General features: G+C 38.6%; 1 long non-coding RNA gene across 1 annotated transcript; it reads left to right on the top strand.

The window, feature by feature from the left end:
• Nucleotides 1-15,656: 15,656 nt before the first annotated feature.
• LOC141279663 (uncharacterized) lies at nt 15,657-23,809 on the top strand. Its single transcript, XR_012334247.1, has 3 exons — nt 15,657-15,753; nt 21,589-21,715; nt 23,755-23,809. It is a non-coding gene; the product is annotated as an uncharacterized lncRNA (long non-coding RNA).
• Nucleotides 23,810-25,872: the final 2,063 nt, after the last annotated feature.

Below are 25,872 nucleotides of genomic sequence, written 5' to 3'. Positions count from 1 at the left end.
TACTAATTACCAGAATTGTATTACAAGAGACCGCTTTCATTGTGTTAATAAATTGTAATATTAACATTTCTAGAACTTTTTAAGAAACTTCAAACAATAGCAAACTCATGTCTCTTTCTCTCACTGAACATAGAAATTTACCCTGTGCTTTTTCCAAAAATGATATACTAGGAGAACTGTAACGGGTTTCCATGATTTCATTTGCACAGTAAGCCACCTAGAACCCTGAAGGTCTCCATCTCTGAGGAAAAAATAATCATCTCTCTGAATTCAGGTTTCAGAAAGACTTGAAGTTTCCAAAGGATAAAAACATAATTCTGAAGCATAAAGAAGACATGGCCATAGATCTGTGTGGATGATTACAAGATTACTTTTGTTTGGGATCATTGTTTCCTGAACTATATCTTAGTGCAACCTCTTCATGAGCCTTACTTTCTTGGCTTCTGTAGTTCTGTAGTTGGATTCCATGGTACAAAGCTAGCTTCAAGAGTATACACAGAGTTGGTACAACTAAAGAGCATCACCTGAACTACTCTCTGTGTTGGTCTACCTTAGTATAAAAATTGCAAAATTAGAGATTATTTCCAATATGTATTAGGACATTTCAGCATTTAACACTTGTCTATTGAAGTGTATATATCATTGTGAATTGTAAAAGCATTGTAAAAGCATCTTCAAATATTTGTCTATATTATTGATAGACCCCAAATAAATGGAACATGTAGTTGGTAGCTTACTGGGGCAAACTGAAGGGGGATCTGAGAAAGTGAGTGATGTTTAAACATCTCTGTTTAACATGACGCTTTTTAACGTGCCACTGTTTAGCATGAGGCTCAGTTGTACTCACTTTGGCCTACTTTGGTCTGTGTTTAAAACAGAAGATTTATGGTTGGCTAGGTTGATGCAGTGCTGAAATTAGTCATCAAATACCCCTATACTTTATTTATAATAGCAAAACTGGTAACATCTGAAATGTCTGACATAGGGAAATAAGTAAACTGATAGGACTCTATGGTAGAATACTATGTAGCTGATAAAAATATTGCTTGTAAAATATTTTAATACTGTTAGAATAAATTTATGTCATAACATTAAATGAAAGAGTAGGAAGAAAACTGCACAGATGAAAATCTAACATTTATAAAACCTATATGATTAGTGTTCGGGGTTTTTTTTGGATATATACCCAGGAGTGGAATTGCTGGGTCCTATTGTAGTTCTATTTTTAGTTTCTTGAGAAACCTCCGTATTGTTTTCCATAGTGGCTGCACCGATTTACATTTCCACCAACAGTGTACAGAGTTCCCTTTTCGCTACATCCTCACCAACATTTGTTATTCGTGTTCTTTTTGATGATAATCATTCTGACTGGTGTGAGGTGATATCTCACTGTGGTTTTAATTTGCATTTCCCTGATGATTAGTGACTAGTGACGTTGAGTATCTTTTCATGTGCCTGTTGGCCACCTGCATTTCCTCTTTGGAAAAACGTCTACTCAGTTCTGCCCATTTTTTAATTGGGTTGTTTGTTTTATTGATGTTGAGATGTACAAATTGTTTATATATGTTGGACATTAACCCCTTATTGGTCATATCATTTGCAAATATCTTCCCCCCCTTCAGTAGGTTTTTTCCTTTTGTCGATGGTTTACTTTGCTGTGCAAAAGCTTTTAGGCTTAATTAGGTCCCATTTGTTTCTTTTTGCTTTTGTTTCCTTTGCTGTAGGAGGCAGATCCAAAAAAATATATTGCTGTGATTTATGTCAAAGTGTGTCCTGCCTATGTTTTCCTCTAGGAGGTTTATAGTATCTGGTCTTACACTGAGGTCTTTAACAGAGAGTACAGAGTCAACTGATACACCAAGAAACATTAATATTGATATGTCATTGAGGATCCTTTGGTTATAAGCATTAGAAACCAGTTCTCTCAAAAATGCAAATGAATGTGTTAAAGAAAACTGGGTAGCTCATCAAACCTAAGAAAGGATAGAAATATAGCCATTATCAAGAAATGGGGTAAGAGAAATTATTGACAAGTTCTTCAAGGACTATCTTAAAATGGTTCTTTTCCAAACATTTTCTATTCTTAAAGATTCAGTTACCGGCAGGGAGACTATGAGTAAATTTGTGTGGGTCAAGCATCCACTTCTTAGCCAGAGAAGAAGCGGTAACATGCTTGACAGCTCTACATGGAACGAGGGAAGGAGTAGTGCATTAACAGAATTCTCATGTTGTCCACTACCAGAAAGAAATTATTGAGGTTAAAACTGTATGTCCTGCATGTACATATATGACGATCCTAATAACAGTAGCTACCTTTAAAGCTGAACACTTACTATATGCTTAATACTAATCTGGTTTCTCTACTTTACATGGATGCTCTCAGTTGAACCTCTCAACATTGAAAGACGGGTTTTCATACTAACCCAATTTACATAGGTGGAAACTGATGCTCAGAAAGGTTAAATTGCCTAATGTCATACAATGAGAATATGGTGGATATGGAATTTGATCTTGGCTGACTAGCTACGAAGCCTATGAATTTGTCTGCCAGAATACATTGTAGATAAAAATATACTTTGATCATTACTGCTGTTTTAATTTCTCTCAGTGCCGCTAGTCTAAAACAAATGATGGACAACGTATTAGGGCCTAATGTCTGTTTCACTAAAGCAACACTTTTGTACTCCCTCATTCCCCAGCCCCCTGCCAAATGGGTTTTTCTCTAAATATAGTTAGTTCTAAAATCTCCTTGTTGGATTATTTCTGTCTACTCTAGAATAGTTAGATTTTAGCTTTAAAACTGTGTATTGGGCTTCCCTGGTGGCACAGTGGTTGAGAGTCAGCCTGCTGATGCAGGGGACACGGGTTCGTGCCCCGGTCCGGGAAGATCCCACATGCCGCGGAGCGGCTGGGCCCGTGAGCCATGGCCGCTGAGCCTGCGTGTCCGGAGCCTGTGCTCCGCAACGGGAGGGGCTGCAACAGTGAGAGGTCCGTGTACCGCAAAAACAAACAAACAAACAAAAAACTGTGTATCAAGCACATTTCAATTGTTTTATTGGGATAAAAGAATAGAGTTACATGCCGTACCACATTTCAATTAGTCATGAAGAATAACCACAGAATGCTAGTGATAAATGAGTGTTCCATTCCCCCTGAAAAGTTAATATCCTCAAAGCCAATGGCATTGTCAGAGCTCTAAGTAGAATAAGAAGTAATGCACCCTTTTCACTCCAGTAGTCTGAGGCAGGTACCATGCCCTGGACATTTTATTCCTTATCTCCCAGATTGATCTCTAGGTCTTCAGTACCAGCTTTGTTTCATTGAGGTTAAGCTCCTGGAGATCTCAGAATTCCTCCAAGTTCGAACATTAAAACTCATTTCAGATATCTCTAATATTTATTACTAAAATCTGAAACAGTAACTTGCATAAGAATTATCTTGTGAGCTTCTTTATTTTTCTTATTGAGGTATAATTGCTATACAGCATTACATTAGTTTCAGGTATACAACATAATGATTTGTTATTTGTATATATTGCCCATGTTCAGCATGATAAGTCTAGTTAACATCTGTCGCCGTACACAGTTACCAAATTATTTTTTCTCGAAATGAGAACTGGTAAGATCTTCTCTGTTAGCAACTTTTGAATATGCAATACAGTCACCATGCCGTACATTACGTAAGTCCCCATGACTTATTTATTTGATAACTGGAAGTTTGTACATTTTGATCCCCTTTACCTGCTTTACTTCATCCACCATACACCCTCTGCCTTTGGCAACCACCAGTCTGTTCTCTGTATCTATGAGCTTGTTGGGGGCTTTATTTGTTTTTTTAAATTGCACATTAAGTAAGAACATACAGTATTTGTCTCTCTCTGCCTGGCTTACTTCACTTAGCATAATGCCCACCAGGTTGATCCATGCTGTGGCAAATGGCAAGATGTTTTTTCTTTTTTATGGTTAAATTATGTGTATGCATTAATAATAACTTATTAATAACAAGTAATAATAATTTAATATAATATATATACACATATATGTTTATATGTCTGTGTGTGGGTGTGTGTATATATATACACCCACACACTTAGGCTGTTTCCATATCTTGGCTCTTGTAAATAATGTAGCGATGAATGTGGTAGTACATAGATTTTTTGATTTACATTCTTATCAACAGGGCACAAAAGATTGCCTTTTCTCTACATCCTTCCCAACACTTGTTATCTCTTGTCTTTTTGATAATAGACATTTTAACAGATATAAAATAATTATCTCACTGTGGTTTTGATTTGCACTTTCCTAATGATTAGTGATATTGAGTATTTTTTCACAAACCTGTTGTCTATCTGTATGTCTTCTTTGGAAACAAATGTCTATTCAGATCCCCTGCCCATTTTTTAATCACATTGTTTGTTTCTTTGCTGTTGAGTTTTATGAGTTCTTTATATATTTTGCATATATATCAGAGATATGATTCGTAAATATTTTCTCCCATTCAGTAGGTTGCCTTTTCTTTTTGTTGATGGTTTTTCTTTCCTATGCAGAAGTTCTTTAGTATGATGTGTTCCCACTTGTTTATTTTTGCTTTTGTTACCTTCTTTTTTGGTGTCAAATCCAAAATAACATCTCTGAGAGCACTGTCAAGGGGCTTACTGCCTGTTTTTTCTTCTAGGAGTTTTATGGTTTCAGGTCTTATATTTGTCCCAGATGCATTTTGAGTTCATTTTTGTGTATGGTATAAGATAGTAGTCCAGCTGCTTTCTTTTGCATGTGGCTGTCCAGTTTTCTTAACACCATTGATTGAAGAGACTGACCTTTCCCTATTGTATGTCCTTGGCTCCTTTGTAATTAATTAATTGACCATATACTTACGAGTTTATTTCTGGGTTCTCGATTCTGTTACATTGATCTATGTTTTTGTTTTTATGCTAATACCATACTTTTAAAATTATTATAGCTTTGTAATATAGTTTGAAATCAGGGAGTGTAACGCCTCCAGCTTTGTTGTTTTTTCTCAAGACTGCTTTGGCTATTCAGATATTTTGTGGCTTTATACAAATTTTAGGATTCTTTGCTCTCTTTATGTGAAAAATGCCATAAGGATTTTGATAGGGATTGCGTTGAATCTATAGATTGCTTTGGGTTGTATGGACATTTTAACAATATTAATTTTTTCAACCCGTGAGTATGGAATATCTTCCATTTATTTGTTTCTTCTTCAGTTTGTTTCATCAGTATCTTGTAGTTTACAGTGTATAGATGTTTCACCTTCCTGGTTAAATTTATTCCTAGGTACTTTACTCTTTTCAAGGCAATTATAAATGGGTTTGTTTTCTTAAAATCTCTTTCTGCTAGTTTGGTATTAATTTATAGAAACACAATAGATTTTAGTATAACGATTTTGTATCCTGCCACTTAACTGAATTTGTTTACTAGTACTAACGGTTTTTTGGTGGAGTCTTTAGTATTTTCTATATATAATATGTCAAATACAAATCGTGACAGTTTTACTACTTCTTTTCTTATTTGGATGCCTTTTATCTCTTTTCTTTTTCTTTTTTTCTTTTTTTCCTGCCTAATTGCTCTGGCTAAGACTTCCAATACTATGTTGAATAGGAGTGGTGAGAGTGGGCATCCTTGTCTTGCTCCTGATCTTAGAGAGAAAGCTTTTCACCACTAAGTATGATGTTAGCTGTGGGCCTGTCATAAATGGGCTTTATTATGGTGAAGTATGTTTGTTCTATACCCACATTGTTGAGATTTTTATCGTAGATGGATTGAAATATTCTCAAATATTTTTTCTGAATCTATTGCAATGATTGTATGATTTTTATTCATTTTCTTCGTGTGGTGTATCACACTGATTGATTTGCAGGTGTTGAACCATTCTTGCATCCCTGGGGTAAATCCCACGTGATCATGGTATATGAGCCTTTTACTGTATTGTTGAATTTGGTTTACTAATATTTTGTTGAGGATTTTTGCATCTGTGTTCATCAGGAATACTGGCCAGTAATTTTCTTTCTTGTGTCATCCTTCGCTGGTTTCGGTATCAAAGTAATGCTAGCCTTATGAGATGAGTTTGGAATTGTTGCCTCTTGTTCTATTATTGGAAAAGTTAGGGAAGGATTGGTATTAATTCTTTCTTAAATGTGTGGTAGAATTCACCAGTGAAGCTGTCTGGTCATGAACTGTTTTGTTGAGAGGGATTTTTTAAATTACCAATTCAATCTCTATACTAATAATTGGTCTATTCAACTTTTACATTTCTTCATGATTCAGTCTCAGTGTAGACTGCATGTTTCTAGGAATGTATTCATTTCTTCTAAATTTTCCAATTTACTGGTGCATTATTGTTTATATTAGTCCCCTGTGATCCTTGGTATTTCTGTGGTTTCAGGTGTAACATCTCCTCTTTTGTTTCTGATTTTATTTGAGTCCTCTCTCTTTTCCTTGGTGAGGCTAGCTAAAGGTTTGACAATTGGTTTATCTTTTCAGAGATATAGCTCTTAGTTTTATTGATCTTATATATCATCTTTTTAGTCTCTAATTCATTTACTTTTGCTCTGATCATTGTTTTCTCCTTTTTTCTGCTAACTCAGGGCTTTGTGTGTTCTTATTCTAGTTCCTTGAGAGTAAAGTTAGGGCATTTGAGATTTTTCATCTCTTGATGTAGGTATTTATCACTATGAACTTCCCTCTTAGACTGCTTTTTCTGCATTCCATAAATTTTGGTATTTTCTATTTCCATTTTTGTGTGCCTCAGTATTTTTTTACTTCTTCATTGACCCATTAGTACTTCCATATATTTGTGAATTTTCCAGTTTTATGTTTATAATTAACTTCTAGTTTTAAACCACTGTGATTAGAAGAGATGCTTGATATGATCTGTGTCTTCTCAAATTACTAAAATTTATTTTGTAGCCTAACATATGGTCTATCCTGGAGAATGTTCAATGTGCACTTGAGAAGAATGTGTATTCTGTTGCTTTTGGATGGAATGTTCTATATGTATCTGTTAAGTTAGTCTGGTCTGAAATGTTGTTTAAGGCCATTGTCTCCTTATTGATTTTCTGGATGATCTATCCATTGATGTAAGCAGGGTATTAAAGACCCCTATCATTATTTTATTGCTGTCTATTTCTCCCTTTAGGTCTGTTAATACTTGCTTTATATATTTAGGTGCTCCTATGTTGGGTGCATAAATATTTACAAATTTTATGTCCTCTTGTGGGACTGATCCCTTTTCATCATGTAATATCCTTTCTTGTCCCTTATTAGTCATTGTTTTAAAGTCATTTTGTCTCGTATAATTATTGCTACCCCAGCTTTCTTTGGTTTCCATTTTCAGGGAGTATCTTCTTCTAGCCCTTCACTTCCAGTCTGTATGTGTCGTTACATCTGAAGTATCCTGTAGGCAGCATATCAATGGATCTTTTTTTTACTCCATTCAGCCACTCTGTCTTTTGATTGAATCATTTAGACTATAAACATTTAAAGTAGTTATTGATAGGTATATACTTATTGCTATTTTATTCATTATTTTATTTTTTGGGGGGGCTATTTAGTAGTTCTCTGTTCCTTCTTCTTCTATTCATTTGTGCTTTAATAAATTTGTTTAGTGATATGTGTATATTCCTTTCTCTTTATTTTTTGTATATCTACTATAGTTTTTTGCTTACCAAAAAACCGTGAAGCTTACATATAACTTATAACAGTCTACTTTAAATTTATAACAACATAAATTTGAACACATTTTAAAGCTTTACATTTTTACTTCCCCCCACGTTTTATATTTTTGATGTCACATCTCTGATCTTTTTATCTTGTATATCCCTTAACTAATTATTATCTTTAGATTTATTTTTAATACTTTTGTCTTTTAAACTCCATATTAGCTTTAGAAGTGATTAACCCACTACCTTTACTATGTATTTACCTTTACCAGTGAAATTTATACTTTTATATGTTTTTTGTTAGTAATTAGTGGTCTTTTAGTTTAAAGAAGTCCCTTTAATATTTTTTTGTGAGAGTAGTTTAGTGGTGATAAACTCCTTTAGCTTTAGCTTGTCTGAAAAACTCTTTGTCTCTCTTTAAACTCTGAATGATTACTTTGCCAGATAGTGTATTCTTCATTGGAAATTTTTTTGTGCTTTCAGCACTTTAAATATATTGTGCCACTCCCTTCTGGCTTGCAAAGTTCTGCTGGAAAGTCTTCTCATAATCTTATAAGGGTTCCCTTGTACATAACAAGTTATTTTTCTCTTGCTGCATGTAAGATTTTTTCCTTATCTTTAACTTTTGACATTTTAATTATAATGTGTCTTGGTGTGGACATCTTTGGGTTCATCCTACTTGGAATTTTCTGAGCTTCCTTGATCTGGATGTCTGTTTCCTCACACAATTTAGGGAGGTTTTCAGGCATTATTTATTTAAATAAGTTTTCTGCTCCTTTCACTCTCTCTTCTCCTTCTGGGACCCCTGTAACGCAAATATTGGTCTGCTTGATTTGGGCACCTGTATTTTAAGCTATCATCACTTTTTCTCCTTCCTTTTTCTTTTTGCTGCTCTAACTGGGTGAGTTCACTGATTCCATCTTCTACTTCAGCTAGTGTGCTGTTGAACCACTCTAGTACATTTTTCAGTTCAGTAATATTATTCTTCGGCTCATGACTTCTAGTTGGTGCTTTCCCATATTTTCTACTTCTTTGTGGAAGTTATCGCTGTGTTCATCCATTCTTTTCCTGAGTTCTTTGATCATCTGTATGACCATTACTTTTAGCTCTAGGTATGCCCCCCCCACTGAGATTTTATCTTGTTCTTTCACTTGAAACATATTTCTCCATTTATTCACTTTGCTAGACTCACTTTGTTGATTTCTGTGCATGAAATAAAACCACCAGCTCTCTCAGTCTTGAGGGAGTAGCCTTGTGTAGGAGATGAACCTTCTTGTTCCACCCTGCCATAGCTCTTGGTTGTCTCTCAAACCTTTATGATTGTCCAAGCAGCCTATTTTATTTTTAATAGCTCCTTGTATTTGAGGGTGTGCCAAGACCTGTCAGTGTCCCAAAGAGGGGGGGATCTCAGGGAAGAACTCATCACTCCCACCACTGTGCTCATCACAACACCAAAATCTGCACAGATTTTCTTCACGGGCCCTCTGTTGCTTCACTATATTTATTTGTTGTAGTATCTATTTCAGAACATGGCTTTTATTTGCAGGAAGTATAAAAACCTGCTTTTATTATCAAATAATAGGTAGAGACAGTTCCCTATCCCAGGTCTTCTCCTATCACTAAATCTCATCCTATCCTGAAGTCCTAGTCGAAACTCTGGTCTTTGCGATTATTTGTAATTTTCTTAATTGTTACGTTATGTTAAAACGAGGTACGTTCTGCTGGGTCCTCCCACTAGACTAGGCAGAGCTGTGTCTCATCCATTTTTTATCCCCAGTGCCTTGCACACCAAAGGAACTTTGTGAGAGGAAGAGAGGGCTAGGGGAGAAGGTGAGACTGCTCTTCTCTTGGCCTTGATCAAGGCCCCTGACACCCCAGTGGGATTGATGGGAAGAAAGAGTCTGTCAATCCCTGGTGAAACACCAGCCTTACAGTTACATAGAACTTAAATGGTCAAATAAGCACAGGCTCCTGCAAAATGCATCCAAGATTACAGGATGTTATAGTCAAATGTCATGCCTGCTGTGTGTTAAGACCACGAAAGCTTTCCTGTGGAGACAATGACATTATCAAGTGTTAAACCAAAGTAGAACTTATCAACTTCGACCTTGATCCTGCACATGCTCTTGGGGAAAAGAAGCCTTTGTGAAACATACCTTTTCTGATTTGAAAAGGATTCCGTTGCTGTGGATCAATTCTCAGGGTGTAGAGCAGAGAAAATGCAAAGGGATGGAATCAACTGCATGTAAGATGCCAGCAGATTGTATTGTGAACACAAGCCGCTGCCTGGGAACGCCCAGTCCCAGGCCTTTTTTATACCAGTGCCACCATTCCTCTTGGCAATTGCCAAGTTCCCCAGAGAACTGTTTATATATCTTGAATGACTTTGAAAGTCTTGCCTTGGGGCGATGATGCAGTAGATAGAGGTGACAGGAATCCTGGGGGACCCTCACGTCCACGGCTGTTATCACTAGACTATAGTGCCATCCTGGCAAGTACCACCTTAAAAAAAGGCTGTTTTTGTTCACCGCCACATTCCCAGAACCTAGCCCCCCACCAAAAAATCACTCAGTGCATTTTGATTGAAAGATAAAATGAACGGATGAATGATCAGCCAGCAAAAGCTTCATAAAATCCTTTTCTGTACATTCCTGGGTTAGTAGAAAATCCTTGCTGAGTGAAGAAAAGGGACACAAAATCAATACCCAATAGGTAAAGAAATTTGGCTAATGTTTCGAAAATGTTTAGTTTGTGAGTGGGTGTGATTAGAGAAGGAATGAGTAGCGAATAGCAGTAGCGGGCGGCACACGGAGGGCTGCCAGAATCTAAGATGAATGAACTTCAAACCAGAGAAATCCAAGCACATAATCTTTTACTGCTAGACAGTTCTAAACGTAATTGATGAACTGCCAGAAGAAACACACACAGGATTATGGCTGTTGCTTCAGCTGCAGTTGAGCCAAATTGATATTTAGCCTTGTGTGTAAATAGGCATTTTGTTGCACATAACTGGACACAGTCTTTTGCAGTAGACAGGCAAGGTCTCGGCGAAGCCATCAAATATCCATGTCCCACCCTTGGAAGAATACATTAGCAGCTGTGCTGGCAGGAAAGAAGAAGCCAGGAGTCAGCATTAACTCTTGCGGGTAGAGAGAGTACGCTCGTGTGATTTATAATGAGAAATATATATTTAGTCTTCATTTCTGGCACAGAGCTCCTAAAAGCTGTAGAATGTCCTAAATGATGAGTGTCTTAAATGTCTTTTGTTATGCTAATGAGGTGACTTCTGGAAAGTGCCTAAGGATGGGGGCTGGTCGCCAGAGGAGCCAACCCCATGATTAGAGGGTTGTCATTTTTAAGCCCATCCCTTGATTTCTAAGGACAGGGGCTGGAGATTGAATCAATCACCAGTTGACAATGATTTAATCAATCAGGTTTATGTAATGTAACCTCCTCAAAAAAAAACTCATAAGAGCGAGACTGGGGAGCTTCCAGGTTGGTGAACCAGAACCCTTCCACATGCCACTGTGCCAGGCTCCGAGCTCCTTGAGGACAGAAGGTCCTTTGTTGGAAACGTCTCCCTATTTCTCTCTTCATCTGGCTATTGACGTGAATCCTTTAACATCCTTTGTAATAAACTGGTAGTCTAGTGAGTAAACTGGTTCCCTGAGTTCTGTGAGCTGCTCTAGCAAATTAACTGACCCCAAGGAGGGGGTGGTCGGAACCTCTGATTCATAGCCATTCATTCAGAAGCACAGGTGACAACTTGGACTTGTGATTGGCATCTGAAGTGGAGGTAATGTTGTGGGACTGAGGCCTTAACCTTTGGAATCTGATGCTGTCTCCAGGTGGACACTTGTAGGATGTTCAACTGATGTTCGAGAATTGCTTGGTGGTGTGGGAAAACCCTCTGCATCAGATGGACACTTGTAGGATGTTCAACTGATGTTCGAGAATTGCTTGGTGGTGTGGGAAAACCCTCTGCATCAGAATTGGGTGCAGAATCTTAAAGAGCATTAACTGAGGTCAGACACTCCTGTTGGAGAAGGTGGTGTTGGCATGAATTAATAAATGCATGTCCCCACCTGCTTCAGAGCTTCACTCTATTTAAAATACCGGAGTTCCTTAGGCCTCTTCAGACGTCCCACCCAGTAAATCTGAGATCACACAGTTCCTAGATGGTCCGTCCCTTACAGTTCAAAAAGTTCAGAGTAAAGCACAATTAGAGTCAAAGGGTAAAATCCAAGTCCCTTCACTGATAGTAAGAAATAGATTGTTATCAGCAAACCAAAACACAAAAAAACTTCCTTCTCCCTTAAACTCCACCCTGGTTGTGTTTGCACGGTGCTTATGTGAGACGTTTGCTAACATCAGGCTTTGACAAGCTGCCTCCCGAAAGCAAGCCCGGCGTTAACGAGCGGCTGCAACCTAGGTGACAAAAATCCAGAACTGCAGTCGGCCCATCCTCCCCTCATTAACTTCCCTTTGTCTTTTCTTGCCACACGCAGCCCACCTTGCCTTGCCACAAACTCCTCCAGTCCCCCTGTTCCCAGACCCTGCCCAGTCAGCCAACCCCTCAGGTCTGCCCTGGTCTGCCGAGTCCAGCCCTGTTCACTGCACTCACCAGCCAGCCACCTCACTCACGACTGCCCTGGCCTCCACCGCTCTCTGCTCCCCAAACCCCAACAGCTGTCTCTTGCTCTGCCCTCAGATTCCAGCGTAATTATCCTTGCCACTTGCCATCACTCACTTAGCAACATTTGCATCCTCTCTGGCTTTGCAGCCATCTGAACACTCCTCCCTCCTGCCTGGAATAAATGCCACCCCAATGCCAATTCTAATCTACTTTTCTGAGGACCACTGTAGTTAGAGTTTAGCTAGTTAAAACTCTGCATCAGGGCATAATCATTTTTAAAGACTTAGGCCAGAGTAGCAAAGCTGTCAACATATAATGAATGTCTGAAATGCACAGGACGTGACTTATATGACCGACCAAAACAAAAGAAGGATGGAGATGACACTTCATTTCCCTGAGTTCATCATCATGGCAATTAAGGAGATCATTAACATAAAGAGCTTAATTTAGCATGAAGCCTGAACATAGAAAGTATTCAATATTAGCTACTGTTATTATTGTTTTTTAATTATTTCAACACCATTGGAATAGTAAGTTGAGAAAATGCCCACTATAAAGACTGGGCTGGACGAAGGAAAATAGAGGAAAACCGACCTGGAAATGAAACATAGTAAAAGCTTAAAAAGAAAATTCTTAACAAAACTATTTTAAGTGCTAGTGAAGGTGTGGGACTGGCTAGGGAGAAAGGAGTTTTGACTAAGAAATCTTCTGCAGTGTTGGTTGGGGTATTAGTTTGATAGGGCTGCGGTAACAAAGTTCCATGAACTGAGTGGATTAAACTGCTATAGTTTATTGTCTCACAGTTCTGGAGGCTACAAGTACAAAAGCAAGGTGTCAGTAGGGCTGGTTCCTTCTGAGGCTGGGAGGAAAGATCTGTTCCAGGCCTCTCTCCTCATCTCCTTGTAGATGCCGTGTTCTCGCGTCTCTTTACCTTGTCTCTCCTCCATGCGTGTCTGTGTCCAGATTTCCCCTTTTAATAAGGTTCCAGTCATACAGGCATGAAGACCTATCCTACTCCAGTATGACCTCATCTTAACATAAAACATCAGCAATGACACTGTTTCTCAATAAGGACTCGTCCCAAGATACGGGGGGTTAGAGTTTCAACGTGTGAATTTGAGGGCGACAGAATTCAACCCATAACAGAGATATAACAAGATGCTTAAAAATAGACACAGCCGCAGATAGTAATTCCAAGTGCCAGGTACACAAAATACATGGGTAATAGTGAGCAATTATATTTTCTTACCTGAGAAATATGGAAATATTCTCAATAGCCAGTAATGGGTATATGATTATCATTCTCAGTACACCTTCTAGTGAAATCTTACACAACCCTTAAAAAGAATGTGTTGGGCCTCCCTGGCGGAGCAGTGGTTGAGAGTCCGCCTGCCGATGCAGGGGACACGGGTTCGTGCCCCGGTCCGGGAAGATCCCACATGCCGCGGAGCAGCTGGGCCCGTGAGCCATGGCCGCTGAGCTTGCGCGTCCAGAGCCTGGCTCCCCAACGGGAGAGGCCGCAACAGTGAGAGGCCCGTGTACCGCAAAAAAAAAAAAAAAGAGAAAAAAAGAATGTGTTTATTTAAGACATTTCCAGTATATTGTTAAAGAATCAGATATATTTATTGGATTAGGTGAAATAATTGTAACAATTTCTACATAAAATGAACCAATAAATTAACTCTATTATATCTAGGAAATGCAATTAGGAGAATTACAAGAATTAAATAATACCTGTTTTTATATTTTCCAAGTATTCTACAATTATGTGTTACATTAAATTGTTTTTATAAAGTGATATTTTAAAGTATATTTTTTAAAACACAGTGCATCGAACAGTTTTCTAGTTTCAATCTCACCTGGATTTCTGCTTACCAAAACATCTGTGTACCTTACAAAATTCTATAAAACAGATTCTTATTTTCATCAACGTCAATTTATTTTGCTCAATTTTTAGACTCAAAGAAATGACAGATGTACTTGTTTTTCCTTGTTTCACTACGTATGAGTCACATTGCTGTGTAATTATAATGTTACCACCTTATCTGATACAAAAAGAATTAGCTGTTATTGACCCATTTATTCAAATAACATTTTTTGTCTCATGCTTTCTCAGTGCCAGGCCCAGTGCTAGCCACTTCGGGGTGCAGAAATAAAAGAGCCACATTGTCAAGTCAAAAGAGCATAAAAAGTGATGGAAAAAGTGTCTTTAATGAAAACTTAAATGTGCATTCCTTTTGGTGAGGGCTTGTGCACACAGATTTTGGTTCACCCTAGCCTGGCCAGCTGTATTTCTTTTATTGATGGAAGCTGTCTATAATGTGTTTAGGTTTCCATTTATGATATACTAGAAGTGCAATAAGGCCTAGCTGTAAATTATTGGCATTTTCACTCTGTTTCAGTTTGACAACTTGAGTGGAATAAATAGTTAGAGGTCCATTGCTTTTCTGTGTATGGAGGTAATAATTTCACACAGACTGAAGGTAGTGGTGATACTGAGAAAAATTATCTTTTTTTGTGACTGTTCTATTGGGATAGATGGGTGGTGTTCAAGCCTTAACAGAACTCATGTAATTTATCTCTACTGTCTGCGCAGATGAAGATGATATCATCAGTAGATGAACTATGGGTCAACACAAGACTTGTTTTCCCGCAGAACACTTAAGATTGCTGTATTTCAAAAGCCCAGGATAGGGATAGCTCCTGCGTGTACGAACATTTTCCTGGTGATTAATGCCACACCGTTCAGGAAAATAGATTCAATTTGCCTCTAAAAAATGAACCGAAAACTTTTAGCAACCTATGAATTTCTTTTGTCAAATACCTCATTTGGCTCTCCCTGGAAAGGAGAGAAAACGTGACTGCGGTAGGTGATTTTATCATGGCCCATTGCCTTTGGTTTTCAAACTGTATGAAGATTTTCCTTTTCTTTCAGAAAATAACTTGAGTAGGGTCAGAACTGATCATCATAAGTACATGCCATGTCACTCTGAATAACTGGGTCCCAGGGCTTTGCCAACACAGCCACCCAAGGCGCACATGAGCAGCGCATACTTGGTTGGCAGTCTAGACAGCAGTTCTCAACTGGGGGTGATTTTGCCCCCCAGGGGCCATTTGGCAATGTCTGGAGACATTTTAGGTGTCATCCTGGGGGCTGCTGCTGACATCGAGTGGGTAGAAACCAAGAATGTTGCTAAACATCCTGCCGTGCGTAAGAGAGCCCTCTACAAGAAAGAGTTATCCTGTCCGTAATGTCAGTAGTGCTGAGCTTAGGAAACCCTGATGTGATATTTCATTTACACCATGCCCGTGTTTCTTTTCTCCTTCTAAATAGTCGAATGTCACATTGACTAATTGAACAGCCAGACAGTTGGATGAGCACTCAACATGTTACCTGAAGAGGTGAACGTCTTGGATCCCACTCGTAGGAGTTGAAAAGGTAAGTTCTATTTGAACAATTCTTAACAGTTGTGTAATGACTCAGCACAGGGAGCCACTGTGGGCCACATTCAATTTTGAATGAATAAGTGTTAAAAGGTCAAGGTAAAAAAAAATTAATGACGTTTTAAACATGAAATAGGGAGGAGTCAAGGTTCATGATGCCTCTCAAAGTCCCTTGCAGGATGCTTTCTTGGTGATAGAGATGGTGTTTAGATAAGACACCTGTAACCACGCATGGCCCCGACCACTGCCGTGGGAATGTCAGCTTGAGTACGTCAATAGTCACATGGGTTGAGAGCTGCCAGTCTATAACATACAGGGAAACATCTGGAAAACTCTTTATTCTCCTGTTTTTATTCAGGTGCCTGTGATGGATGCCCTTAGAAATTCCTTCCTTTAACAATTTATGTTGCCAAAACAATTAGGGCTCCCAACACCAGGAGGCTTTAGAGGTGTTTTTGAATATTAATCTTTCTTAGAGGTTTTCTGCTTATGCCAGATTAGATAATATGGTAAATGGATTTGAAACAAATTAGTCCAGAACACATTTGCATTAACGCTTTCTGTTTCCTAGAAATGTTCCCCTGGTTAATTGTTAGATAGCCCATCGTAAGCAAGTTATCAATTAATTGCTGGAAAATGTAGTGTTTGTATTACTTTGGTCTTTAATTGGCTACAACTTTTCTTTCTCATTAAATGCTAATTGAATTGTTTAAGTAAACAAGGCCATTAGAACAGTAGTCAATTCTTTGGAAAAGCTGTTTAATGAAACACAAATTTCACTTATAGTTATGAATCAATTTTTCTATAATAAATAGACCTCAGAGTTGGATTTCTTTTTCATTATGGAAGTTGAATAGTCTGTTTCCAAGGAGCTAATGTACCTAAACCTCTTAACTTTCCTGAGGATGGTAAATTTCTCATTGTACTAGTGTGTATATCTTTATATAATGTGTAATGTCATTTATTTAGAAAATGAGTGAACTTTAAAAATAGTTTGTCTTTAAGCTCTAACTTTAAAAGTGACCTGTTTGATAGAAACTTTAAAAGTATGCCAGTGCCTACTTTTGAAAGTAGAGAATCCCAAGTAAAATTTAATATTCTTTATTACTTTTACCCATCATAATGAGAAGTTCTTTCTTTTGGAGTATCCTTTGGATGTTTCTCCAAGTCACAATGATTTAGAAGGGACAGGATTATTTTCTGCAGCCATATGTCTATTTTAAAAATACTTTTACTTAAATTCTTTGTGCCTAACATGACCCCTTATTACTGAGTAGTACTTCCTCCATCATGGATTCTTAATGTTAAAAAACCAAAACTGAGTAAGTTTTTAAATCTTACTGGCTTTAATGATTCATGATCAAACAGCATCCAGTCTAACAGATGAAAAGGAGCTCTGAGGAGCTGTGCTAAATGAAAAATTTTTACAGGCAGGGGAAACAGGAAGGAGGCAGTTATACTAGGCAGAATATCAGGTTGGTTATTGCAAGGTTACCGTCCTTTAGGGGATGGCAGGGGGTCTATCCAGCAGATTACCTACTAGTGCCAATCAGGAGATTTTTGAGGCACTGGTTTAAGATTTATTTCTGAGAAAGCCAGAGCTGTGATTGTCTCAGTGTGGTGACATGGGGCTTAGCGTCAGTGACTCCATTTTGGTTCTGCTGTTTGTAACAATCCTCCCCCTCAACCCCCACCCTGCTGCGCACTGTTGACCAGACTCTCAGATTAACTGAGAGATGTGATCAAAACTTAAGGCATCAGCACCATGAGCAGCTGCTGCCCTGGAGTTCTCACAGCTTTTTGCCGAGTCTCTGAGTGGCATTCACAGGTCACAGGGTCAGGTTCACAGTCTTTAAGTTAGTCATTCTCATTCCTTTTCTGCAGTTCTGGTCTTACGGTGATTATTTATTTGGTGATTATCAGCTGTGAGCATGCATTTAAAGCTTTTGAGAGAATACAGTGCACCAGGGAGACTGCTTTGATCATTCTAAGCAGGATAATTCCCAATGTTTGGGCTGTACTTCAGGTATGGGTCCCCAAGACCCAAACCACTCGGAATCAAATATGTCAAAGAAAGACCCGAATGAAGGAGTCACTTTTTCAAGCCAACTGGCTTATTCAGTGATCTTCTTGTAGCTGAGTGTCATCTTCCCTAGAGGTGTCAATCCAAGTGCAGCAAGTGGTGGATGGCCATGGCACAAACACCTCCTGACTCAGCTGAAAAAGATAATCAAAGGTTATCTTATTATTAAGAACAACTTTGGCCAGAGATTTTGCTGTGGGATTTTACTAGGGATTTTGCTTTAGCACTAGATTCTGCAGTATCCCCAAGAGTTAAGGAGAGATTCCTGATCACAGCCTTATTTTCTCTTACTCCTAGCCAGGGGAATAGGGATCTGCCAAAGGAAGCAAAGTTTGAATTATGAATGCTTCCTGGTACTTTGCATTCGAGTCTGTGGCTCAGGACTGGAAAGATGACAGCCATGGAGGCCAGTACAGTTTGAGGTTCTATAGACCACACGGGAGGTTTGTAGAAAGCCTAGACACAAGGTTCCCACGGTTTGGGGCTGCTAAGCAGAGACAGGGAAATGGATGTCCAGAGTCAGGGAGTCTGATACAAAAGAGAGGAGGCTGTTTATTTCAGGGAAACTGAGGCACTGGCCATCAAGGAGAACTTTGTGACGGGCAAGACTACCGTCACCGGCATTGTGGCAAATCCAACAGTCGCCTGGAGGTTGGTTTACCCACCTTCGCAATGGCCTGAGATATATGAACAATGAAATTATCTTTCCAGATCAGAGCAAGGCAAAAGGTAAACAAAATAATCATGAAACCTTACTAGTGTAAGCATTAGGAAAAGAACGGTCAGAGAAAGGAGGAGGAATGAAAAGAAATATTCGTGAGCCACAGTCTTGGGAGGAAGCAGTCTTCCTCTGTGTTAGCTATTTCTCTTCCTTGTCAGTTATTTGATTTTGAGGTCTCCAGACTTTGCCCAGAATCAGATGTCAGGTGGAGCCTTCATCAGTTGTTCAATATGCAGCTAAGGTTTAACACCTTGTAATGTGACGGTGGTGTCAGTGGTCAGGAGTACTTAGTAGGGTCCGTTCCATGAATTTCAGTTCTGCAAAAGCATCAAAGTAAAACAGTAACTGCATGTCAATAACAAAAGACTTAAAATGCTCATGGTTACAGAAATGACAAGAAACTTTGGTTATTTCTGTGGTATACATTTTAAGATAACTTCAGTTATGACTGACAGTATTATATCAGGATATATCCGATTTCTAGGAATCTTGTACAATTTCTAGAACACTTTTATTAATAATATGCATCTATACAAATAAAACCTAAGAAGGTTTAGCATCATTTTATTTGATAATGCTTCCCATATAATTTAATAAATAAACTTAATTATTTTAATATTTTACCAGAGACAGACCCTTTGAGATTTTCCAGGGGTGCACTGGGAAATCTCAAAATTAGTTTGAAGTCACAAATTTAGAATTTGCTTTACCGCAAATACTAGTGAAAAATTTAAGCCATCTGAGCAGGTAATCTTAACTTATTCCATCTCTCAGAAACATAATTTAGATCCAACTGTTCTTTTATAAACTAGTAAGTTTTGTATTATCGTACCTATCTCATGTTTAAAATTTTGGGAATGTCAAAAGGTTTGAATATTTGATTAGACAGGATTACAGATCATTATGAAATAATACTTCATTATATGGGCTTCCCTGGTGGCGCAGTGGTTGAGAGTCCGCCTGCCGAAGCAGGGGACACGGGTTCGTGCCCCGGTCCGGGAAGATCCCACATGCTGCGGAGCGGCTGGGCCCGTGAGCCATGGCCGCTGAGCCTGCGCGTCCGGAGCCTGTGCTCCGCAACGGGAGAGGCTGCAACAGTGAGAGGCCCGCGTACCGCAAAAAAAAACAAAACAAAACTTGATAATATATTTAACCAGAGTGACAATAGAAGTTGTGAACACAGTTGTGAATTAAACTTCACCTGTTGTAATATTGAGAAGATCCAGTTTTCTTAAGTAATCACAGACCTGATAAAGACAACACAAAGCACAGTAAATCTGGATGAGATACAAAGTCCGGGTAGATTCCTTAAAGGTAAGGAAGTTTTACAATCTGTTATCGAAAGCAGGTCAGAAGTCTAAGAAAACTTTTTCTTTTTAACAGAAAACCAAATTCTAATTTGGTATTGATGTACTTTTGATATTAAAACTCATTTTTAAAAAATAAATCGATCCCAATCTTAGCCAGCTTGAGCACACATAAAATTCCTTTCCCAGGCTGGCTTTTGCACAAACTTTCTACACTGTTTTGTCTCCATTCAGACTTTGTCCCGTGCTTTTTGTTATCTTCTCATTTTGCAGCCACCACTTATTTTACTTCCCTTGCCCACTTAACATACACAGTTGTTTCCTTTCACCCTTATTATTTCTAAGTAGTTTTTTTCCACAGTAAAGTATAATTTGATTTTTGAGGTCTTTTTATTTTTAAATTTACTTTTTATTTTATATTGGAGTATAGTTGATTTTACAATATTGTGTTAGTTTCAGGTGTACAGCAAAGTGATTTAGTGGTACACATAGATCCATTCTTTTTCAGACTCTTTTCCCATAGGTTATTACCCAGTATTGTGTGGAGTTCCCTGTGCTATACAGTAGGTCCTTGTTGATTATTTTATATAGAGTAGTGTATATATGTTAATCCCAAACTCCTAATTTATCCCTCCCCTCGCCACCTTTTCCCCTGTGGTAAGCATAAGTTGATTTTCTACCTTTGTGAGTCTGTTTCTGTTTTGTAAATTGGTCCATTTGTATCGTTTTTCTTACATTCCACATATGTCTTTCATTGTGAGTGTATAGAAATGCAAGAGGTTTCTGTGTATTAATTTTGTATCCTAACTAACTTTACCAGATTCATTGATGAGCTCTAGGAGTTTTCTGGTGGCATCTTTAGGATTCTCTATGTATAGTATCATGTCATCTGCAAACAGTGACAGTTTTGCTTCTTCTTTTCCGATTTGGATTCCTTCCAGTTCTTCTTCTTCTCTGATTGCTGTGGTTAAAACTTCCAAAACTATGTTGAATAATAGTGGTGAGAGTGGGCAACCTTGTCTTGTCCCTGGTTTTAGAGGAAACGCTTTCAGTTTTTCACCATTGAGAATGATGTTTGCTGTGGGTCTGTCATATATGGCCTTTATTATGTTGAGGTAGCTTCCCTCTATGGCCACTTGCTAGAGAGTTTTTATCATAAATGGGTGTTGAATTTTCTCAAAAGCTTTTTCTGCACCTATCGAGATGACCGCGTGGTTTTTATTCTTCAATTTGTTGATGTGGCATTATCACACTGATTGATTTGCAGATATTGAAAAATCCTTGCATCCCTGGATAAATCCCACTTGATCATGGTGTAGGATGCTTTTAATGTGTTGTTGGATTCCGTTTGCTAGTATTTTGTTGCGGATTTTTGCATCTATGTTCATTAGTGATACTGGCCTGTAGTTTTCTTTTTTTGCAGTATCTTTGTCTGGTTTTGGTATCAGGGTCATGGTGGCCTCGTAGAATGAGCTTGGGAGTGTTCCTTCCTCTGCAGTTTTTTGGACTAATTTCAGAAAGATAGGTGTTAACTCTTCTGTAAATGTTTGATAGAATTTGCCTGTGAAGCCACCTGATCCTGTACTTTTTGTTCGCTGTAAGTTTTTAAATCACAGTTTCAATTTCAGTACTCGTGATTGATCTGTTCATATTTTCTATTTCTTCCTGGTTCAGTCTTGGAAGGTTGTACCTTTCTAAGAATTTGTTCGTTTCTTCTAGGTCTCTGTGCCAAAATGGCAACTTCCGGGAGAGCTCAATCCCTGGCGCCTGTGCCACCAGTGTCTTTGCCTCCACAGTGAGCCACAGCTGACCCCTGCCTCCCCAGGAGACCCTCCAAGACCCACAGGTAGGTCTGGCCCGGCTCTCATGTAGTCACTGCTTTGCACTGGGTCCCAGCGCACGTGAAAACCTGTGTGCGCCCTCCAAGAGTGGAGTCTCTATTTCCCCCAGTCCTGTGGCGTTCCTGCACTCAAGCCCCTCTGGCCTTCAAAGCCAAATACTCTGGGGGCTCCTCCTCTCGATGCCAGACCCTCAGGCTGGGGAGCCCGACGTGGGACTCAGAACTCTCACTCCTGTGAGAGAACCACTGTGATATAATTGTTTTCCAGTTTGTGGGTCACCCACCTGGCGGGTATGGAATTTGATTATATAGTGGAACTGCACCTCCTACCTTCTTGTTGTGGCTTCTTCTTTGTCTTTGGATGTAGGGGATCTTTTTTGGTAGGTTTTAGTCTTTTTTGTTGAGGGTTGTTCAGCAGTTAGTTGTGATTCTGGTGTTGTCATGAGGGAAGGTGAGCTCAAGTCCTTCCACTCTGCCATCTTGTCTCCTCCCTCTTGATTAGAATTCTTAACCCTTAGAATCCTTAATCCCTAGTGAAAACTGAAAAGCAATTGTGAACTGTTATACTAGCATTCTGGATCAGAAAATTTATTGATATCATAATTTCTAGAAGTATATTCTTTCTCATAGTAAATGTTTCAATGTAACAGAAAGAAAACCAGTTTACTAAAAGACCCAAATATCTTTAGTTCCACTAAAATGAATCCAAAAGTAAACTTACGCTTAGTTTATCTTATTTGTAAATGATCAAGATATTCAGTAAATATCTATCGTTTAATTTATCTCAGTGTAACTGTAATGCTTCAAGTTACCAAAAAGATTTTGGAAATTATTTTTAAGTAGATATATCATAAAGCATAATTATTGTTGAAAAGTTATTTATAAACTTTTATCTTTCTTACATCTATTTAATTTACTTGTTAACAATTATGTTTAGATTACTCCTGAAAATTTCTATGAGACATTAAGCCACTAACTATCATCTTAAGTTACCTCTCTTGCTGACAAGTTCTATAGTGAGATGACATGAGTTTATCTGACTTTTAGTAAACCTAGGTAGAATGAAAGTCTTCATTTAATATTTAATGCTGATAACTGTAAAAAATACCTGCTTTTTTTTTTTTTTTTTTGCGGTACGCGGGCCCCTCGCTGCTGTGGCCTCTTCCGTTGCAGAGCACAGGCTCCAGACGCGCAGGCTCAGCGGCCATGGCTCCCGGGCCCAGCCGCTCCGCGGTACGTGGGATCTTCCCGGACCGGGGCATGAACCCGTGTCCCCTGCATCGGCAGGCGGACTCTCAACCACTGTGCCACCAGGGAAGCCCAATACCTGCTTTTTTTAAACAACAAACAAACTAGCTTTTGTTTACTTTGCTTACTGAAGATTATCCTAGGTCATGTGAACTTGAAAAACACTTGATTAGTTTTTATTTCTGAAAGTATATTTAATTTATACAGTCTTTGTCTTTAAGTCAGTTAAATAAAGCTCTTTACAAATTAATTTTGGCAATACTATCTAGAAGTAGATAAAAATCGCACATCTGTAACTATACATATAGACCTATAGCCAGGCACAGAGATCTTATAGCTTTTGTTTTAAAATTTTAGACAGGAGATGAGTATGACAATGCTTATAAAAGAACTAGTTTATAAAAGAACGGTTGGATCTAAATTGTGTTTTTGACATACGTAATAAGGTTACCTGCTCAGATGGCTGAAACCTCTCGCTAGTATTTGTGGTAGAGATTTTTCAGGGGCCTAGTTTTAAAATCACTAGGTTTTTTGCTCTTAATAAGAATTACCTTGGTTCCTATAGAAGGCTAGGTAAAATAGTTACATCCCAAAAGGCACAGAGAAAGACTGCAAGGACTTTTTTTCCCTACGTCCACATCTTTTACATCTATAAGCCTCTTGAGATGAATAGGGGAGGTTTGTGGATTGGTTAAAAAAGGTTAGGTGGGTTTTGAATTGCTTCTAGAGATGCATGGAGTCTTGTTAAGACTCATTTTATAAAACCAACACAGTTGTTTGTTTTTAATTCCTCATAGACTCGGGTTGCAACCTGAATGACCTCAAAGGCTCACCCAGCCATCCAACTGTGTTATCTCCAACCTGCTGCTTTATGTCAGGGATAAGATCTTCAGGTAAGATGGAAATTTGGGATGTTTTTCTTTCCCTCTGGATACATAGGTTCATTTTAGTTTAGGGGAGAAGGCCTAAAAAAAAATTCCTATCATGCTTTTAACCATAGAGCTACTTAAAAAAAAAAATCATTTCAGATGTCTTGTCAGGTTTCAGCTGGGACAAATAGTAAATATTCCTGGCAGTACTGAACAACTCCATGGATGCAAGAGGTGTCCCCATAGAGGGTGCAGAAGATACTACCCTCCCAAGATCCAGAGCTACTCCCAAAGACAGCCAAAGAAAGACAGACGGACTTAGACCAATTCCCCTCAGGACACAAAATGAGACAAATCAGATGGCAGTAGTTGTCCCTGGGAGAGAAAGTGTCAATAACAAATAGGGCTGGGTTTGTTAAAGGGGAGATGACATGAAAATTTACCTTCATCTCATGACTGCATACTACCGAGATTCAGAAGCGCCGACTCTGGTAAGGATTCTCACCCGTCACGGGCTTCTGCCAGTTTTCCCAGGATCCCGTCTGCAGGCTCCAGAGCGAGTGGGCTTTGAACTATGGAGTGGAACACAGATATCTACCAGAATTTCCCAAGGTTTTCATTAATTTTCATTTTAGTTTCCTCTTAGCTGTTTACAAGAATAATTGCTAGCAGTTTACCAGAGAACTTCTCAGACTCCCATCAACCCTAGGAGGAGTCCATATGGAGGTCCTCGTTCAAGGGTAGATATGAGGGTTTTGGTAAGGCTACCGACGTGGCCATCGGGAAAGGCAATTCAGGCACAGGATCAGTAGACTGAGTTCTCAGGCAACGGAGGCTAGATTTTGGGTACCAACAGCCGTGTTTCTTGTTGTCACCAAAGCTGTCAGAAGTCTTCTTTGGATCCCATCAGCACCTTCAAACTGTTAACCAAAAAAATCCAACCAAGTAAAATTTAAAGACATTATGGGCTGTATTAAATGATTCATATATTGGGCAGCATCCAATCTAGCAGCTCGAGAAAAGCTCTGGGGAACTGTACAAAATGAAAGAATTAGAGAGAAGGGAGCAGGAACAAGGAAGTTATACTAGGCAAAAAACAGTAGTTGGTTATTGCAAAGTTTCTTTCCTTTATGGGATGGCAGGCCCCTATCATACAGATTACCCTGATTGCCTTAAGAGTATATTTCTGAGAAAGCTGAAACTATAATTTTAAGCCAAATCCCACATGGGTGATGTGGGGCTTTTAGCATAAGTGACTCCAGTTTGGGCTGTTGTTTTGTTTTTCACATTAATCGAGTTAAATAGACAGTTAAATGAAAGACCTCATGGTGCTTGCTATGAACATTATAATAATGATAAAGCTTCAAAAGTATATGCTTCTTTCTTTGTCCCATAAGCAAGAGAACTAACCTTAAAAATGATTTCTTTCAGGGCAACTTATATCAAGCTCAAATAACATCTGAAGTTTTGGGTAAAGTATCCAAAGTTACATATTCTCCAAAAGGGCTGGATAATCCAGTAGTTTAGGCCAGACAATTTTGCATGATGTGTGACAACTAAGAAAATAATTTTTGAAATTCTGTACAAGTTTCGCTATATCTACTTCCCCTTCACTCCAGGAAAGTCCATAAAGTTCACATCATCCGTTGCACCCAGTACAGCCGCTCAGTTCCCTTTGGAGCAATCCAATCTTAAGAAACTCTAGAATGGAAAGGAAAAGAACTGCCTCAAAAATCTGTTGGGAAGCTGGGGGGAAAAAATGTCAGATCCCAGAAATAGAGATACCTTGGGATATAGGGCAATAGTAGTTCATTTTGAAACTATTTTCTGAAAACTTAGGTTAGAAAGATGAATATTACTCCCTCTCAGATTTTCTCATGCATGACAGAAAATGTAAAAAGATGAATAGCAAAAAAATAATGACAATGATGAGGATGATGATGAAAGATTAACAAACATGATGTTAAGTGTAGACAGAAGAATTGAAAGCCCCTAGGAGAAACTGATCAAAAAGTTCCTAAAACTGGGAATGATGATGGCAGGGAC

This window comes from Tursiops truncatus, chromosome 10 (genome assembly GCF_011762595.2).
Source record: "Tursiops truncatus isolate mTurTru1 chromosome 10, mTurTru1.mat.Y, whole genome shotgun sequence".
NCBI classification, from domain to species: domain Eukaryota; kingdom Metazoa; phylum Chordata; class Mammalia; order Artiodactyla; family Delphinidae; genus Tursiops; species Tursiops truncatus.
Note: the sequence above shows the minus strand (reverse complement) of the source record. Positions and strands in the feature narration are given on the sequence as shown.